A 20,302-nucleotide genomic window follows, 5' to 3' on the forward strand; every position below is an offset into this window, starting at 1 on the left:
ACTAACTGATCACATTCTTTCCTGCTGAAACCAGATATGGACTCAGAATTTTTTCCACATTATGTTCCAGGTAACCAGTTGATATTTAAGATGAAAACAATGTGTGATCTCTGAGATAAAGAAGTAGTCAGACATCTGGGAAGGAAAAATTTAAAAGATGACAGAATGAACCACTTATATTACTCTAGAGGAATAACACAATAGGAGTTACATTTTCTGTCATGCAGCAGTGCATGCAGAAGATACTTTACAGATACTGTCTTTTGCTGAATCCTTACAACAATCCTATGAGGTAAGTGCTATCTCCATTTTACAGTTAAGAAAAGTGGAAGTCTATCCCCAGCCTCCTTCCAGCTTATCTAAATCCCTTTCTTCCATGGCAGCCTCCAAACCAGCTCTCCATAATCATTTCCTCTTCTGATCTTCTCTAGGATCTAACACTTACCAAATGTTATCCTGTATGATTGTTTATCTTTTTTATGGCTCTAACCTGTCTCCCCAACTAAGTACCATATCCCCCTTACTTAGTATAACTGGTACTCAAAATTATGTTTATATAATGACCAAAACAATTTTCTAAATAGCTAAACAGTCAAAAGTAAACAGATACTGAAGGAAACCTGCACACCCTATATTTGATCATCCAGGCCACTTGTAGTACAGTAAAGTATTATTTATTATAAGAAATTAGCCACTTATTAGCTGTGGTCTTGAACAAGTTGTTTTTATATGACATATAAACTGCAAATGTCATACTTCATATGAAGTAGTTTAAGATCAGAAAGCTAAAGTAAGCTGCCCAAAGTTAAACAGCTAGTAGCAACAAAAGCAGTAAGGATTAGGGACTAAATCTGTTTCTTTTTAAGTTCCGTATTATTTCCACGCACATATCCAAAGAAGCAGGGTGCTTAAGATCATGCAAATACATATGCGATCAGAAGATAGGACACAGTTGGAAAGTTAGCTAATATAGATTTTCCTTCCATTGCTTGATGACACCCAGACAAGTTCCGTTAAATGATTTAACAGTGCTCTGATAAACCAAGTTATTCCATAAGTAATGTGAATTCTCTCTTAAGTCAATTATAAGTTCTTAGGATTACTAGCTACAGCATGACAGTAGACTGTTTTGGTTATTTTGACATAACTTTCAACTAATTTTTTTTTAAGATTTTTTATTTATTATTTGACAGAGAGAGAGAGAGAGAGAGTGAGAGCAGGAACACAAGCAGAGGGAGTGGGAGAGAGAGAAGCAAGTTTCCCGCCGAGCAGGGAGCCCAATGTGGGGCTCGATCCCAGGACCCTGGGATCATGACCTGAGCCAAAGGCAGTCACTTAACCAACTGAGCCACTCAGGCGCCCAAGACTGGTTTTCTTCTGTTAGCCCTCCTAGCTTCTTAAAATCTCAAATTCATTTTAAGCAGTAATACTTAACTGCAAGTACAAAGGGTTCTGGAGCTGGGATTTGAAACATACTAACAATACATGCCCTCAAGACAGTGACAAAAGAAGAGCATTTAGCAGAAAGTCAGCAAAATAGGAGTGACATACTGGGACTAGAAAAAGATATCTTAGCCATATGACAAGGGCTTAACATAAAACTGCATTTCTTAACTGAAGTACCTGTTAATGTGTATGCTGTGAAGCAAATAATAATAATAATAATAATAATATTCCAAACACACAAAAAAAGACAATTGGCACCTGGGTGGCTCAGTCAATTCAGCCGCAGACTCTTGTTTTCCCCTCAGGTCATGACTTCATGGGTCTGGGGTTGAGCCCCACCCAGGCTCCGCGCTCAGCAGGGAGTCTGCTTGAAGACTCTCTCCCTCTCCCTCCAGGCACATGTGTGCGCATGCTCTCTCTCAAATAAATAAATAAATCTTTTAAAAAAAAAATGAAGACAAAATTATGACTGCCATTATAAAAGTCCCAATTAAGAACATAAACAGAATATAACAGAGAAAATAACTAGATGTACAACCAAAGACAAAACACTGGCTTCAGTGTGGACTTTATACCAAAGTGGTTAAAAGAATTTCACAGACTCAATTTGTTTTAAGAGGAAAGGAAAAGATACAAAGCACAGAAATGAAAAACTCTTTTAAGAAGACTACTAAAAAACTGATCTAACATAACAAAAAATGATGTAATAAAAAGATACAGCTGTAGAATATAGATAAATTACAATAAAAACATAAAAACTATAAAATAAAAGATAATATATTTACAAATACTCAAGAGCCAACTCCCTTCCATAAATATTTTGTATATAGAATAAAAGTCTTACTACATTACCCATTTAGTTATACTAGAGGTTTGGTGGCTCATATGAATAGCTCACATATCAGAGTATATATACAAGAAATCAGAGGAAAGAGGTAATAGCAAGTACAGTCACTGATGTCTGTGACCTCACAGTAAACTGGACACCATACAGAAAGGTAATGAAACACTGCAATGTCAGACAGTTTCATGATTTTGGTTATAAGGATCCATTAAAGTATTTCTATAATAGTAAGTGCTTTAAAAATTCCATTCTATGTCATTTAGGATTAAAAGTCATTAACTTATATAATAGCTGTAACCCTAACAAACACTAAATATAAATTACAATTCTTTAAAAATGAATTTTATTTGAAAGGATCAATAAACACTAATCACTTAAGAGAATTCTATCCATTCACTCATTCATTCAACATATTTACTGAGCACCTACTATATACTTAGTATATAGTATCAATTAAATACTTCAAAATTTAAAATCACAGTTAACATGTCAGATTCTCTAGTATGTTTGATTCTCTTAAAAAAAAAATCTCAAGGGCACCTGGGTGGCTCAGTTGGTTAAGCGACTGCCTTCAGCTCAGGTCATGATCCTGGAGTCCCGGGATCGAGTCCCACATCGGGCTCCCCGCTCAGCAGGGAGTCTGCTTCTCCCTCTGACCCTCTTCCTTCTCGTGCTTTCTGTCTCTCATTCTCTCTCTCTCAAATAAATAAATAAAATCTTTAAAAAAAAAAATCTCAAGCACCTTTAAAAACAAATACATATTATCACAAGGATTATAAAACTTTTTCCTAAACTTAATATAAAATTATTAATAGATTTATTTCATAACTAAAAGTAGCATGTTTACCATGATACGGTTTAGTGATACTGATTATCAGTAAGAGAGTCAAGAAAGGATCACAGGGCCTAGGGGCTCCTTCTAGGAGAGTTCTACCTGGCTAGCATGCTAAATTTCTTCTTATATTACTAGGAATTTTCAAGCCCATTACTTTTCTTGCATCGCAATATATCATGCATTCCTTCCATTTTTTTAAGCAACCTCCTAACACAATATTTAATCACCAGCTTTAAACTGGTGATATTCTGTACACTATACTCAGATTCAACTAATCTCTTTACTGACTGATTGGATTCTGCTTTTTTCTCTAATCTTTCTCATCTGACTCAATGCCACAGTGCTACATCCTTTTTATTGACAGGGAAGATGCAACAAAGAAATAAGTTTATAGTTTACTGCTATTGCTTTTACAGAATGATAACCAACAATTAGGTATGACATAAACCATGACTATAAAACAGAACCTTACATGCCCACCATTATTTATCACTTGACTTTCATGGCTGGCTACTTATACAGTGTTATTAATCCTAAAATGTAGAAGGTAATCTTTTCAAAGGGTGATCAGCTATCTTAGTAAGGCCAAGAAACAGTCCATATTTTCAATGACTAGCAATAAACTAGATAGCAAACAGGGAACATAAACATCACAACAGCCAAACTGCCAAAACTGTGAGCATTTTTGAAAGTAAGCCTAAATGAAGTTTCAACATGTAAATTCAAGTATCTCACAGTGACAGCAGTTTGTCGAGTCCCTTAGAGCTAAGGAACTTAGACGTTGGGGGGAAAAAAATCACAATCAATAGCGAAGTAAGAGATTAAAGGAATCTGATGAACCCAGTTGTTTCTTTACTTACTTCCATAACTATGGGAGTTGAGTAAGCATACCATAAAGAAATAAAGAAGTGTAAAGAACTGATTCTATCCCTTTTCCCCTTTTTTACCTTTATTTTGTACTGGGTAATTAAAAATGCATTCACTACATCACTTCAGAATATGCCAAGAAATAATATTCAAATTTGGGCAACTTTATTTAAGTGGCATACTGACAAAGTGGCCCAAGACCAGAAAAATAACTAGACTGGTCAGCATACTCAAAACTGAATTAACAGGAGAAAAAGCTGAAAACTGGAAACTGCATAGCTGAGAAAAATCTTAAGGCTGCGATCATGGTATACAAATATTTCACAAGTTATCAAAAGAAAATAGATTAGGTGGTTCTCATGAGGACAGAACTAGTAAAAGCAGGTCAAAGCTATAAGGAGGCAGATTTTTGTTCAAAATAATAACATTAAATAGACCTGTCATGAAATAGCAAAATCTCCCTCACTGGAGGTGTTTAGGCAGAAGCCAGATCACCCACCACCTGTCACACTTTTGTGGATTCCACAATTTTATAATACCACAAACCGAGTTTTTCATACACAGCTAAAGATACAGAGCTGCAGCATTTTAACTCATGTTCCTAATTTGTTGATAATTAAATGTTCTCAGGCTCTGTTTATAACAAGGAATGACTCATTTCCACCAAGGTTCTTCTTAATGACTTGTAGAAAGACTGAATTAATTACCTATCTATGTCTATTAATAAGTTAAAAGTAGAAGAGGCATGTAACATACAGCTGACATAGAAATACAGCTTATATATAAATCATTGCCACTATTATGTTTCACAGTTGAATAAACCACTTAGATATACATCAATATTTTTCCCCTGCTAATTCTCTCTTTTCTTCTGATAATTTTCTTTTTTTTTTTTAAGATTTTATTTATTTATTTGACAGAGAGAGACACAGCAAGAGATGGAACACAAGCAGGGGGAGCAGAAGAGGGAGAAACAGGCTTCCCACCAAGCAGGGAGCCCGATGTGGAGCTCGATCCCAGGACCCTGGGATCATGACCTGAGCCGAAGGCAGACACTTAACTGACTGAGCCACCCAGGCAACCCTTCTGATAATTTTCTTAAGCACAGATACATCATGGGTTACAGAGTATCTACATTCTAGCCTACCACACTGGGGAAACTTTGTTTTTTATATTACCCTCCTTATCTATAACACAAATTTGCTCGTGAATTTAATGGAATCTAGATAATATAACATTATTTCTTCCTCCTTGCTTTCATCAATTCTTCAGTGCATGCACAGAATACTACTAAGGAGTAACTATAAGCATACAGAAAGGCAAGCAGATGACAATCTATAAGATGGATTTTTCTCTCATTTCAAATCCTAGGATTGTGTCTTGAAACACCTCTGTTTCTTAAAGAAAGGGCCAGGCAACTACTCTGACCCTGTCTTTGTTGATTATCTGTCACTCACCCTTCCAGTTCACCCTGTCCTCAGACCTGGGGGGATTCCTGTATGGACTACATCAAAAGCAGAGCAGAAAGAGGAAGGAAAGGGAGATCGGGGTATTTCATTTTCTGGTTTGTCTCTTAGTGGAGTGGTCTTGGGCTGGCTGGGTCCCTCCACTGAGTGTCAGTCACTGCTTTTCCCAAGGCAGGCATCTCTACAGGACTGTCTCCTTCCAGATTTGGATATGCTTCCTCCCCTCACCTCTTCAGGCTGGAGGTAGTAATTGCTTCACTGTTACTCAACAGTTACCCTATCTAATGTAAATAGTCCATCTCTTATAATCCTCACCATGTTATGTCTTTTTGTTGGAAAGTGGCCCCAGGAAACAGATCCTCAAAATGAGACCGAAGTTATTCTAAAATGAAGGGATAATCTCTATAGTAGAAAGAAATGGGACCACTGGAAATGTATTTCACATTATCAAGATTCATGATTATACAAATTAGATGAAGAGCAAGAATGGGACAAACAATAGTGTGGTGGTTAATTTTGGCAATTTGACCACGGGGTACCCAGATAATTGATTTAACATTATTCAGGGTGTGCCTGTGAAGGTCTTTCTGGATGAGATTAACATTTGAATCAATAGACTGAGTAAAGCAGATTATCCTCCCTTGTAGTGGGTAGGCCTCATCCAATTCATTGAAGACCTGAAAATAACAAAAAGGCAGAATAAGGCAGAATTTGTTCTCTCTGCCAGTCAGCTGGGACATCAGTCTTCTCCTGCCTTCAGACTCAGACTGCAATTTACACCATTGGTTCTCCTGGTTCTAAGGCCTTTGGGACTCAGACTAGAACTATACAAAACAGCTCTCCTGAGTTTTCAGCTTGCTAAATGCATGTCTTGGGACTTCTCAGTCTCCTTAACCATGTAAGCCAATTCCTTATATCTATCTTTATCTCTTGATTCTGGTTTTCTGAAGACCCAGATTAATACAGGTGGCTATGGCACTTAACTGCTATGAAAACAAAAATGACTGCAGATGGCAGACTCATCTGAATTCTTTAGTGCCCTAGAGAGTATACAGGAAAAGGAAAAGAAAAAGGAAAAGCTATAAATATAACTTTGCTTCTGGCCATAAAAGAGTAACAGGAACAGGACTGACCCACTAATCACGACCACCACCACCACCCAATACACACATACTTTAAAAAACTGGAGAAAACATGTAAAAGCATGTTTTCAGACATGCCACAATAGGCAGGAGGACCATAATCCCTGAAAGGGAAACAAGAAAATGAGTCCTATGACTGCTACGGTATACTGCCCTGGAAGCAGTTTCCAGGCTGTAGCCCAGGGAGGGGAAATTCAAACAAAGCCCAGTAAGCTTGCTGAGTTGAGACAACAGAATCAAAGTCAGGCGAAGCAAAGGCAGCTAGAATTTATAAGGCAGAATATCAGAGAGGAGGGAACAACACAAAGAGAGAACTTCAGAGAACCACAGAGGGCACCTGTGGAGTCTCTGGCTGAGTATTCGTCTGCACAGGAGTGAGAGAAAATTCCACGGGACTGGGGAAAGAATCAGTGGAGAGCTGTACACTGTACAATGCCCCAAAATCGCACACAGCTGGAATACTTACCTTTCCACCAGCCAAAGAGGAAAGATCTCATGGTAGAGTCCTCAGAAAGGTATTGCTGTAGTACTGGAGTATATTAGCCATAGCCTAAAGACTGCTCTGGACCCACCCAAGCAAAGTTTAAAAGAATCAAACGGATTACAAGTAACTTATCTGCATACAACAGGAATTAGCAACCTTTTTCAGTAAAGGATAGATAGGCTTTTGTATATGGATGGACCTCTTGAAGTGGGCAGAATGTGTCAAGATATTCATGACAGTTGAGACAGAACAAAATTAAAGAAGTAAATACTTGGGGAGACCCTGCCAACTATCTTCCCAAAACCATTCCCATTCATTATATAAATAAGGCTAGGAGAGTTTAACACAACTTGCCCAAAGTACACAAAGGTAATAATATAAATTATAGTCAGGATCTGACTGCAAGTCTCTTAGACTCTAAAACCCTACTATATCTTATTGCCTACCTTCTAATAAGTCTTGCTCTGAGTCTAACAGATAAATTTCATCAAATCATGCTATCAACTGAATTAATGCATTTCCTGTTGCTATTGACCACTTGTAATAATAGGGAACATGTATTAAGAACCCTTAAATTATCTCACTTATTTTTCATACTGCCTTCAAAGTTGTGGAACTTGCCCAGGAGTACACAGCAGTAAGTACTACCATGGGAACTGGGGGTTGGGTCACTCTGAACCAAAGCCCAAGATCTTTCCACCACATCACACTTTTTTTTTTAAGATTTTATTTATTCATTTGAGAGAGAGAGAGAGAGAGACAGCGCAAGCAGGGGGAGAGGCAGAGGGAGAAGCAGGCTCCCCACTGAGCAGGGAGCCTAACGTGGGACTCGATCCCAGGACCCTGGGATAATGACCAAGCTGAAGACAGCCTAACCAACTGAGCCACCCAGGCACCCACGCATCACACTGTCTTAATAGAAGCACAAATGACAGTCCTCAGATTCGCCCAAAGAAAAGGAGTACAAGAAAAACTATGTCCCAAACAACAGAAAGGGAAAAGGGAATATGAAAGGGAAAAGGGAATGAACAGAGTTTGAGAAGGAAAAACAGTAATTGAGAAGTACAACATGTTCTTTGTACCTTAGCATGTATCATTTCCCCATTTCCATTAAGGTACAATTTAATTCTATCATATTCATGGAGCCATTCTCCACCTCCCCAGCCCTCAATCTTACCCTCACTGGTCTCCTATATATCACTTAAATCAATTATGTGATAGCATAAAATACATTATATTGCTATTTCTGAGTGTTTTGTTAGTCAGGTTACAAGCAGCTTGAGGACAACTTTTATATCTTACAGTCTAGGCTCCAACATGAATGCAGTGTCTGTGTTGATGATAATCATATTCAAGTATTACATTTTTGAAAAATTTAGAAGTTTTTCAAAAACAGGTTATTGGTTCCAGGCACCTTAATGCCAGTAGAGTAAACAAAATAAATGGAGAGGAAAAAACTAGTTCAAATCTCTACAGGACTTGTTTACAAAGTGCCACATCTAAAATATTATTTCCAGACTTCAGATATAAACTGTAAAGCACTCACTTATATACCATTTTTTTTAAAGGAAGGAAAAACATGAGGCCAATAATTTCACGAAATCTGTAGTAAGAATTACTAAACTGGAAAGTAAGACTTCTGACTTCTGGTTAAAGAACTTTCCATTAAATCAATAGTTCTCCAAGTATGGTCACTGGTCCTCTGGAGATCCCCAAGAATCTTTGATCCAAGAGGGTAAAACTATTTTCATAAAAATATTAAGATATTATTGTCTTTTAACTGAGTAGACTTTTGCACTGATGGTCCAAAAACAATAGTAGGTAAGACTGCCAGCATCTTAGTAGAAATCAAGGCAGTGGCAGAACCAAACTATATTTAATAGTCATCACATTCACCACCACACACAACAGTAAAAATAAAAGCCAGTTTCACTGAAGAATGTCCTTGATGAAGTAGTGGTAAGTATCTATTAAATCCTGACCCTTGAGTACATGTCTTTTTAACATTCTGTGTGACAAATGAGAAGTATACATAAAGCACCTCCGCCGTGCACTGAATTACAATGGCTGTCACAACGGCTGTCTCAAGGGAAAGCACTTGTGTAACTGTTTAAGTTGTAAGCTAAACGAGATTATTTTTTCATAGATCACCATTCTTACTTGAAAGATAAATTGACAGACAAATGATGGCTGTTCAGATTTGGATATTTAGCATACAAAATGAATGAGCCTGTCACTTCAAATAACCCAATTAACAATATTTGTTTCTATGACAAAATTAGAGCTTTCAAGTAAAATTAGAACTTTTGAAAAACCTTTATTTGGCCACCATGAGTTTTACAGCTCCCCAATACTTAAAGAATTATCTGTTAGGACACAATAATACAGTATTAATAACCGGATTGTTTGGGCTCCTGAGAGGCTCAGTCGGTTAAGCCCGTCTGCCTTCGGCTCAGGTCATGATCCCAGCATCCTGGGATCTAGCCCCTTCGTCGGGCTCCCTGCTTGACGGGCAGCCTGCTTCTCCCTCTCCAGCTTGTGCTCTCTTGCACTCTCTCTCTCTCTCAGATAAAATAAAATCTTAAAAAAATAATAAATGGATTGTTTATATTATGTAATGAAACATGTAAACATTTGGAAGACCAGCATAAAGCAATGAACTGATATTTTCTAAATGACAATGCATGATGTTATAAAATCCAACTCAAAGTCCAAGATACACCGAAGATTTGAATATAAGAGACTAGGAAAGGTTCTCAGATTCCATACTGCAACTAATCTCTAAGAAGCCACCACTTGTCAAAATTGTGGTGTAGTATCAAAGAAGAAAGTCCATTACTTATTTGAAATAACTATTAAAATATCCTTCCTTTCTCCAACTATGTGTCTATGTGAGGCTGGATTTTCCTCACATAGTTCAGCCAAAACAACATATTGCAACAGATTGAATGCTAAAGTAGATATGAAAATATAGCAGTCTTCTATTAAGCCAGACATTAAAATGATTTACAAAAATGTAAAACAATGCCACTCATCTCACTAATTTCTTACTTCAGAAAAGTTATTTTTATTAAAATGTTATTTATGTTAACAAGTTTGTGGGGTGCCTGGGTGGCTCAGTCATTAAGCATCTGCCTTCAGCTCAGGTCATGATTCCAGGGTGCTGGATTCGAGCCAGCATCAGGGCCCCTGCTCTCCGGGAAACCTGCTTCTCCCTCTCCCACTCCCCCTGCTTGTGTTCCTGCTCTCACTGTCTCTCTCCATCAAATAAATAAAATCTTTAAAAAAAAAAAAAGTTTGTGAGTTTATAATTTTTAATTTTAATTAAGTTTTAAAAACTTAATAAATAAGTTTTTTAATTTCTCAGTTTTGATTTCTAGCTTGGTAAATATTGGCAAATATAATCTACATTAACAAAAGCTGTTTGGGATCCTCAATATTTTTAAGAGCATAAGAGGCTCCAGAGGCCAAAAAATGTTTGAGAACTACTACACTAAATTATGCTATAATGGAACACTCAGAAGTTGAAGATGATCAAAGTAAAAAGATTATAACCTACTAGGAACACTGAAAACATACAAATTTGTGAGAAAAAGTCCCACTCCCTACCTCAGGTCAAACCTGGAATTAGGTAGACAGCTGTGGTTTATTTTGGAGGAAAGAGACAAGTAAGAGGACAATTCAACACCAGGACAAACCGAGAGATATCTGGACAACCTTCAACTCTCCACAGCCCCCAGTTACTACTACCATTTCCAGTCTGTCTGAGATTACAAAGAAACAAAAATCAGTAGAGAGGAAGGAGGAAGGTTATAGAGCAGACAAGGTAAGCCTCAGGCACTGAAGACAAAGGACTGTTTTGGGGTGGAAGTAGTAGAGGGATGGTAGATTAAATTGTGATTTATAAATAACACATTCCACATACATAGTTTGTTCATAAGAGATGGAATATATCACCCATAGTTTAAATGTTCATTTTTTGTTTAATATCAAAATTTAAGATAAAATTTAAAAGATAAACATAATCTCTCTCTCTCTCTCTTTCTCTCTCTCTAGGACCAAGTCTCTTGCTCTTTTTTGTGCCTTATGGTTGAAAGGCTTATCAGGGTCCAGGACTGGCTGGACTACATCACAGAAAGATTAGAAGTTCCCCTCTGTTTCCATGGTCCTCTATTCATACCTTCCCATAGCACTTAGTGTGCTAATATTTTCCATCTCCCCCACTGGACTATAAGCTCCTCAAGAACAGAGTTTACATCTTACTCATCTTTATTCCCTAGAACATAGCACAGTACCATTATAGACATGTTCAATAACTGGTTCCCAAATGATTGATTTCCCAACGGTCATATATACTTTATTAAATATATTTCCTCAAGAAGCAAAACACAAGTTGTACTGTCTCCAAAATAGTAGTTAGAACATATTGTTAAATTTAAATTATGACCTTATTTAGCCACTCTGAAAATGTTTACCACTTCCTTCTAAAACTTCCTCTTGGCTTCTAAAGGGGCAGTATTTTCCTTGTCTTCTTTCTACTTCTCTGGTCAGCCCTTCGCAGTTTTTCTCTGATCCCTTTAGGTTAACTTCCCCAACTTCTACCCTCAGTCCTATACTTGACTCCCTCTATAACTCTTTCGGGCTATCATATCTAAGTCAGAATTTCTCAACCACAGCATAATTGACATTTTGGACCAGGTAATAATTTGTTGTAAGGGGATACCTTGTACAGTGCAAGATGTTTAGCAACATCCCTGGCCTCTACCCACTAGATCCCTCAACTGTGACATCAAAAATCTCTATTCATTGCCAAATGTCTCCTGAGGGAAAAATCACTCCAGGTTGATAATCAGTGATCTAAACTAACAACTTCAAATATCAAATACACACGCACACAATGCTAACTCCCAAATCTGTATTGTTAACCCAAACCTCTCGCCTGAACACAATATATTCCAATCACCTGTTCACTAACCCTCTTTGGACATCAAATTCAATAAACCTTAACTCATTACTGTTTTCCTTAAATTTATGCCTTTTTCCTCCCTGCTCTATCTTGATGAATGACACAACTATCTAAATAATCACTCAATCCAGAAATCCAGGAGACCTTTTTCTCATTCATATTCAATGAATTACCAAACCCTATTCTTTCAATCTCTTTAATACCTTTCAATTAGGTCCCTTCCCCTCCATTTCTACTGCCACAGACTTAAATCAAGCCTTATCCCATCTCACCTGAATCACTATAATGCATCCTAACTGGCCCTACCCCACATCTGGCCCTATTATCTTTCCTCCACTACCCCAATGATCTTCCTAAGACACAGAACTGATAGTGTCGCTCCCCTCCCTAAAATCCATGGTTTCTCATAGCCTGTGAGTTACACTTCAGTTCCTCGAACAAGTACAAGAAGGCATTTATGATAATACCATCACCTATCTTTCTGGGCCCAATCTTACTCCTGCAACTCCCCCACAGAGATTCTTCACTTCTGCCATACCAAACAATTTGCATTCTGCAGGCTTTTAACACCTGATATTCCTTCTGCCTGGAATGTCCTCCTCGCTTTCAACCCCCAGCCCCCTCTTAACAACAAACTCCTGGCTCATCCATTTTTTAAAATTTAGCTCAAAAATCATTCCTCCAAGAAGACCTCTCTAAATTCCCTGTTTGATTTAGAGTCCTCGTCTCAGTTCCCAAAGAAGCATGCTTACACTTCTATTATAGCCTTTACTTATGCTTATTATGCTTATGATCATTGGCTAGTGTATCTACTATAAGCTCCAAGAGAATGGGCATCAAACCTTATTTGATCTGACAGCCAACAAATCAAATATTTCTCATGCTTACTAACTATAGAATATGCCCATTAATATTTGCTAAGTAAATGGTCTCCCTTAACATTTTACTTTTAATACAAAAACAAATTTTAAAACTAGGTTTAAACAGCTTAATAAAATAAGCATAATATATTTTAAAAGCAACCACTTTTAAGTCAGTGCTAGTTAAGTTGCAAGTAACAGAATTTTAAAAAGGTGCTTTACTTAAAGTTATGTGTGTATGTATATATGCATATACATGTGCGTGTATTTTTTCCTGCCATGGAATCTGTAATAAACATTTATAAGTAAAAAGCTCTAAATGTTGGGCGCCTGGGTGGCTCGGTTGGGCGACTGCCTTCGGCTCAGGTCATGATCCTGGAGTCCCGGGATCGAGTCCCACATCAGGCTCCCTGCTTGGCAGGGAGTCTGCTTCTCCTTCTGATCCTCTTCCCTCTCGTGCTCTCTGTCTCTCATTCTCTCTCTCTCAAATAAATAAATAAAATCTTTAAAAAAAAAAAGCTCTAAGTGTTGTTCCACTGACTATGGGGCCTACTAATATATCTAAACACAGCCATCTAAACCCAGATTACCAAGACTGGTATCTCAATTTTAGTTACTATTCTTTCCCAAAACTGACAGAACATTCTTGCTTATTGTGAGGCTTTGGTCAAGTGTACAACATGCAATACCAAATTGTGCCATCATCTATTTGAAATAAGAAATTGGCTCACTGATGGACCTGTCTTTATCTCAAATAACCATCAGTTTAAATTTAGCCCTTAAACTAGAGTCCCAATCCCCACAATACTATTGTACTTAAAACGGATCAGCATTACATGACCCTCCCAAAAACCTCAAACATAAAGAAGCCAAGTTTTCAGATCCAGAGTTTGATACTATCAAATTTTATATTTTAAAATAAAAAATGTACAAGTCATGTACACATAATATACAACACAGTGACTACAGCAAATAATACTGTATTGCATTTTTAAAAATCAAAAATTATCAAGTTGAAAGAATAAAATGAGTAAAAACATATAAAGCCATTGTATTTTCCATATATATCTTAAGGAAGACAACTATGAAACTGAATTTCTAAATATTACTCAAATATCCCTTTGAAGCATGCACTCTCTTGAGAAATAAAACTGAAATGTACTGGCTTAAAAGATTAGAGGAATCAATTTATATTCTCTTAAGAATTCAGGATATCAAAATTTGGAAAGAATCCTGCACTTTCTTGGTTCCCTGCCATTATATCCTAGCATCAGCCAATAAGGGAGTCACTGAAATAGCTCAGCTCCCCACCTCCATCCCCACGCATCGAAAGTCCCACATGACCTCTCCACACCCTTTTAGCCTCACTCATCTCTCATTCCAGCCACTAGCTCTGCATGGGCTCTGACCAATGTCACACAGGGGCTCTCTGAAAGTACCTCACTTTAGGTCTATACATCATGTGCCTTTCACCTCCCACCCCAAAAATGTCCATCTTGATGTCAGAGTACAAGACACCATAGGGGACTCACTCTTGCAGAACTCAGAAATGCAGGTGAGTTCCTACCTACTGAGGTGAGCCTGTGGACAATGGGAGATGGATACAATTATTAGATAAATTCTTCCCCTTTCCTCCCATATACACAGTCCGTGAAGTCAAGCAATCTGTCACATACAAGTGACAGCCAGCCTGATAGCACAGTTTCACATTAGCTCTCCCTCCTTGCCTCCTTCCTCAATTTGGGTTTGCACTCCCTAATAAATTTGCAGTGCACACAGCTCTGCTTTCTGGGGAACCCAGTTCGAGATACTCAACCCCTTAAGAAGAAAGTCTGTGGTTTATATACTGCAAGGGAGATCTCAAAGCCCATTAAACTGCAAGCTGCTATTTCTGCCTTCTTTTCTTTAACTGAAAGACCTCAGAGACAGCAGAATAAAATCAAAACCTTACTGTCACTGTTTCCTCACTCACCCCTTCTCCTAACCTATTATGATACCAATCTCCAGAAAAAGAGTATCAAGTAAGATCTTTTAGTGTTCATGCACTGTTTTAGCTTGGCAATGAAGATGGTTAGAGGAAAGAATGATGGTATACACTGACCTACTAGTTCCTTCTCTTTTTCCAGGTTGTTCAAAGGCCCAAAGCTGGGATTCCAAACACTGCCCTTTCCATCATGGCTCAAATTCAGGCTCTGCAGGACTCCACCCCTTACAAGTAAACACTGCCAACATTTTAGAAAGTAATGTAAACATTCACGTGTTAGAAATGGGTAACATTTAGGGTGCCTGGGTGGCTCAGTCTTGTTAAGCGTTGCCTTCGGCTCAGGTCATGATCCCAGGGTCCTGGGATCAAGCCCCGCATTGGGCTCCCTGCTCAGCGGGGAGTCTGCTTCTCCCTCTCCCACTCCCCCCTGCTTGTGGTTCCCTCTCTCGCTGTGTCGCTCTCTGTCAAATAAATAAAATCTTTAAAAAAATAAAAAAGAAATAAAAAAATAAAAAGAAATGGTGACATTTATGGTGGTGGAAAATAAAATTCACTGTTCACTGAATAACAAAGCAAGCTTGTTGGAATTGGGAATGTAGAAGTAGACAGAAGATGGGGATCAGACAGGGCTTTACAATATTGGTAATGTTACAAATGGTAATACTGGTAATGAGAACATTAAGGATTTTAAATGTAATAAGTTCTCTCACTTTTCATGAGATGCAAATAAAATTTTAGGCTACAATTTCTAATAACTGGTAGGCTAGTGAAGTTTCCAAACTGAAAAGTAGAGAAGGCTTATAACTAAATTACTAAGTCTCCCAATTAAACCTCACTATTCCATTTTCCTCCAGTAATGATTGCTCTTTTAAAATACAAATGGAGGGGTGCCAGAGTGGCTCAGTCATTAAGCGTCTGCCTTCAGCTCAGGTCATGGTTCCAGGGTCCTGGGATCGAGCCCCGCATCGGGCTCCCTGCTCAATGGGAAGCCTGCTTCTCCCTCTCACACTCCCCCTGCTTGCGTTCCCTCTCTCGCTGTGTCTCTCTCTGTCAAATAAATAAATAAAATCATTAAAAAAAAAATGGAATCACTGGGTCAATACCATAGACACTTAAGAAACCCTGTTCTGTGGTAATACTGCCAGAGCAAATCTATTTAATTTTTTTCAATTTTTTTCATTATAGTAAAATATATACAGTATTTACTATCTTAACCATTTTTAAGCCTGCAGTTCAGCGGTATTAAATAGATTCATAATGCTGTCCTACCATCATGACCATCCATCTCCATAACCTTTTCCATCTTGTAAAACTGAAACCTATTAAACAATATCTCCCCATTCTTCCCTCCTCTCCAGGTCCTAGGAACCACCATTCTACTTTCTGTCTCTATGATTCTGACTATCCTAAGTACCTCAGCTAAGCGGAATCATACAGCATGTCTTTTTGTGACTGGCTTATTTCACTTAGCATAATGTCTTCATGGTTCATCCATGTTGCAAGATATGTAAGACTTTCCTTATTTTTTTTACCATAATGAAATACCACTTTATGTCCTATTTAAAGAGGATATGGATCGATGGTGTCTCTTCTATACAATGAACAGAGCATAAGTTAATGCCAACATTTTGGAAAGTAATACAAACATTCACAAACTCATGACCTGGATATTACACTCCTAGGTTCATAGCGAAAGGAAATTCTTACTGATGTGCAATGAAAGACAATGTCCAGAACGTTCAGACCAGTCTTGTTCACAGTGGTAAAAACCCGGAGTACAGGGAGACAGGGGGATAGAATGGTGGTATGGTATGAAGAATGACAGTACTCCAAAGATGTCCACATCCTAATCCCTGGAACTATATTACCAGTTTATTTGAAAGAGTGTAACTCAGATTATTGGTTAGCTCTCAGTGTTGTGGAACAGGGAAAGGAAGAGATGTGGAAGGAAAGGAAGAGATGTGGAAGGAAAGGAAGAGATTTAATTTTAAATAAAGTTTAAATAAAATTTAAATAATTTTAAATTAAATTAAAAGAATATAACTTAGAAACAGCCAGGTGGAGGAGACGTATAGGACAAGACCTGAGGAAGAACAGAGAGCTTCCATGCCCTCTCCAAGCGCATCACTCTCCCCAAATCATGTGTTCACCAACCAGGAAGCTCCTGCCTTCCTTTTTAAGAGTGAATAACATTCCATTGTATGTGTATACCACATTTTGCTTATCTATTCATCTGCCGATAGACGGTGGATAGCTTCCACATAATGGAGTAATAAATGGTAAATTCATAATAATAACAGTGATAATGCTACTATGAACATAGGTGTACAAAATCTATCCAATTTTGACAACAAAATCTCATTTCAATCCATTACCCTGTATGCACACCACAGCCACAAAATCTAGAATAGAGATCCAGAAGGAAAGTGAAAAAGATGACTTTTTTTTTTGTAACATGTCTAATTTCTTCTAAGTTAGCCTCATCAGATCTAGACTAACAAAACTTTCCATGCCTCTTAGTATAGTGTTATTTTTTATGGCTTTTTGACTTTTCCTGTAGTCTCCAACTCACATTTGAATATTTCCCACATCTCCAGCTTCAATATTTTATCTTATTTTATTTTGGCTTTTTTAAAGATTTTATTTATTTGAGAGAGGAGAGAGAGAGAGCACAAGGGAGAGGGAGAAAGAGACTCCCCGCTGAGCAGGAAGCCTGCCGTGGAGTTCAATCCCAGGGCCCTGGGATCATGACCTGAACCGAAGGCAGATGCTTAACCAACTAAGCCACACAGGCAACCTCATCTTCCACCTTCAAAACTCATTTTACATCCTGCTTTCACCAAACTACCTTCCTAAATGCTTTACTTTCTGTTAACCTGAAAGAAAGAAAGAAAGAAAGAAAGAAAGAAAGAAAGAAAGAAAGAAAGAAAGAAAGAAAGAAAAGAAAGAAAGAAAGAAAGAAAGAAAGAAAGAGGAAGAAAGAAAGAAAAAGAAAGAAAGAAGAAAGAAAGAGGAAGAAAGAAAGAAAAAGAAAGAAAGAAAGAAAGAAAGAAAGAAAGAAAGAAAGAAAGAAAGAAAGAAAGAAAGAAAGAAAAAGAAAAAGAAGGAAAAAAGAAATGGTGACATTTATGGTATATGAATTATATCTTAATCCAAAATAAAAATAAAGCTCTGTTCTCATGTAAAAAAAGGAAAAGAAAAAAAAGAAATGGAACATGTTTTGTTAAAGTACCCCTAAAAGGTTTCTAAAGTACCCAGTAAATTATTAAACTATGAATCAGCAATAATGAAGTCTTTTTAAAAAGCAAAAATTTGCAAGGCACATAGAGTATTAAAGATAGAATTGCAAGTTAATCCACCCACTACCTAACAATAGCAAGTTCTTTTAATTTTTTTCATCTGAGAGAAGATACTGAAAATGTGCCAATAATTCTGAAAAACACTGGGAATGATCAGAAGATTAGGAAATAAGAAAAAAAGTTGTTTTTTTTTAACCTGGAATTAGACTGGAAAAGAGAAATGTGAAGTACAAACAGCCCCAAAAATATGGCCACATTAGAAATGTACCATACTAGTAGTCTACACATCTTAAGGATAGCTCTCTGATATAATTCAAAAAGTGAAAGAGACATAAAACAACACCCATCTGTCTTGAGACAGGTACTAATCATAAACACAAAGATTTACAGCCTGCTGAAAACAAATCTTTCACAGTTTTTCTTTATTGTTAATTAGATAATTTCATATTGCATTGTTTTCTGCAATAGAGAGTACAACAGGATAAATTAACATGTTAAAATACAGAAATGTCAAAATGAAGCCAATTAGTATAATAGTGGCAGGTTTATCTAAGATTCAAAAAATAATTTATAAGTTGGGCCTTTAAGAATCCACATTCTTTCAAGTGATTGCCTTAATCATTCATTTTATTTCTTGGGTGACTTAAGATCAGCTTGTCAACACAAAAGTATTCTTTTAAGGCTTTCCAAGATTTCCAGTATCTCATCTTTACCAGAAAGCCTATTTAATGGCAGCCAATTTGCAAAAATTTAAGATTACAGCTTCAGTAAAACAAGAAGAAAGAAATTAAAGTTCACTTCAAGTATTTATGTTGGCATAGACTGAACAGACTACTTAAGAAAAAACTGACACCAAGGGCTCCATTTTGCCATCACTCATGTGCTGCATGCACCACTTTTCACATTACTTTAATCAAGAGACAGACATAATAAGTCTATCATTTAAAGTACGCAAATTCATTACTCCTTTGTGGAAGTTTGACATCTTGGCGTATGTCACACATTTGCAAACTAAGTATGCATTCCACTTGAAAGGACAAAGAACAAAGAAGCTAGAATAACTTAAGGTTTTTAAGTTTGTATTTTCATCAAACAAGAAAACTAAGTGGGTGCTTACAATATAAGACTGCTAGAGTCAATTTTATCATCACTACATCTTCAAATTTCCTGCAATTATTCAGAACTTAACATTGTAATTGACTCCAACAACTAAAGCACAAACGAAAAAGCACACTAAATAGCAGACAATGCCTAATTAACATCTAATGACAACAACAAAAAAATACTTCTTTTACATAGATATTCCAACAAAAACCCTATGATAAATAGTCATTTTGTTCTAGATCTATGGAAAAGAAAAAGCACAAGAAATGAAAAGAAATTCAATTATATACTCTAATTATAATTTGAAATACAATTTTCTTTAAAGATTTATTTATTTATTTGAGAGCGTGCGCAGGAGCACAGACGGGCTGGGGGTAGAGGGAGAGAGAATCTTCAGGTCAATTCCCAACTGAGTACACAGCGAACACAGGGCTCCATCCCAGGACTCTGAGATCATGACCTGAGCCTAAATCAAAAGTTGGCGCTTAACCACTGAGCCACCCAGGCAACCCTATAATTTGAAATAAATTTTAATAAATTAATTTCATTCACTTAAAACCATTTTTCAAGAAATTACAAGTTTTCCCAATACTTCTATTTTTTCTTTTTTTTTTAAGTACCCTCCACAGCCCAACGTGGGGCTTGATGTTCTACCAACTGAGCCAGCCAGGCACCCCTTTCCAATACTTTCATCTTTTGATCACAGCATTTCCTTGTTCTTAATGCTTTATATTTGATGGCTTTGCAAGAAAGTGTAATAACAAGCACAGTAAATATTAAAGATTTACTCAAAAAATTACTGTCCTATTGACAGCAGTGAAGGCTGGCAAAAGAACTACTGTTTTGGGAGGTTTTTTTTTTTAATACCTTAAGACAAATATGACAAAAATCTAATTAGAAAAAAATAATTTTCATGTCTTTTAATACAAATATATACTTTCTATTCAAATACTTCCATACATCCACACATATAATGTAAAGAGATAATGATCACTGACTATGTGC

General features: G+C 37.0%; 1 protein-coding gene across 3 annotated transcripts in view; it reads right to left on the minus strand.

Moving 5' to 3' along the window:
* Nucleotides 1-20,302, minus strand: part of NUBPL (NUBP iron-sulfur cluster assembly factor, mitochondrial) — a 216,954-nt gene that overhangs the window by 146,517 nt on the left and 50,135 nt on the right. The window lies entirely within an intron of this gene.

The sequence above is a fragment of the Eumetopias jubatus genome, unplaced genomic scaffold (assembly GCF_037043125.1).
Source record: "Eumetopias jubatus isolate StellerSeaLion01/CBP00866 unplaced genomic scaffold, mEumJub1_p1.0 scaffold_7, whole genome shotgun sequence".
In the NCBI taxonomy this organism is placed as follows: domain Eukaryota; kingdom Metazoa; phylum Chordata; class Mammalia; order Carnivora; family Otariidae; genus Eumetopias; species Eumetopias jubatus.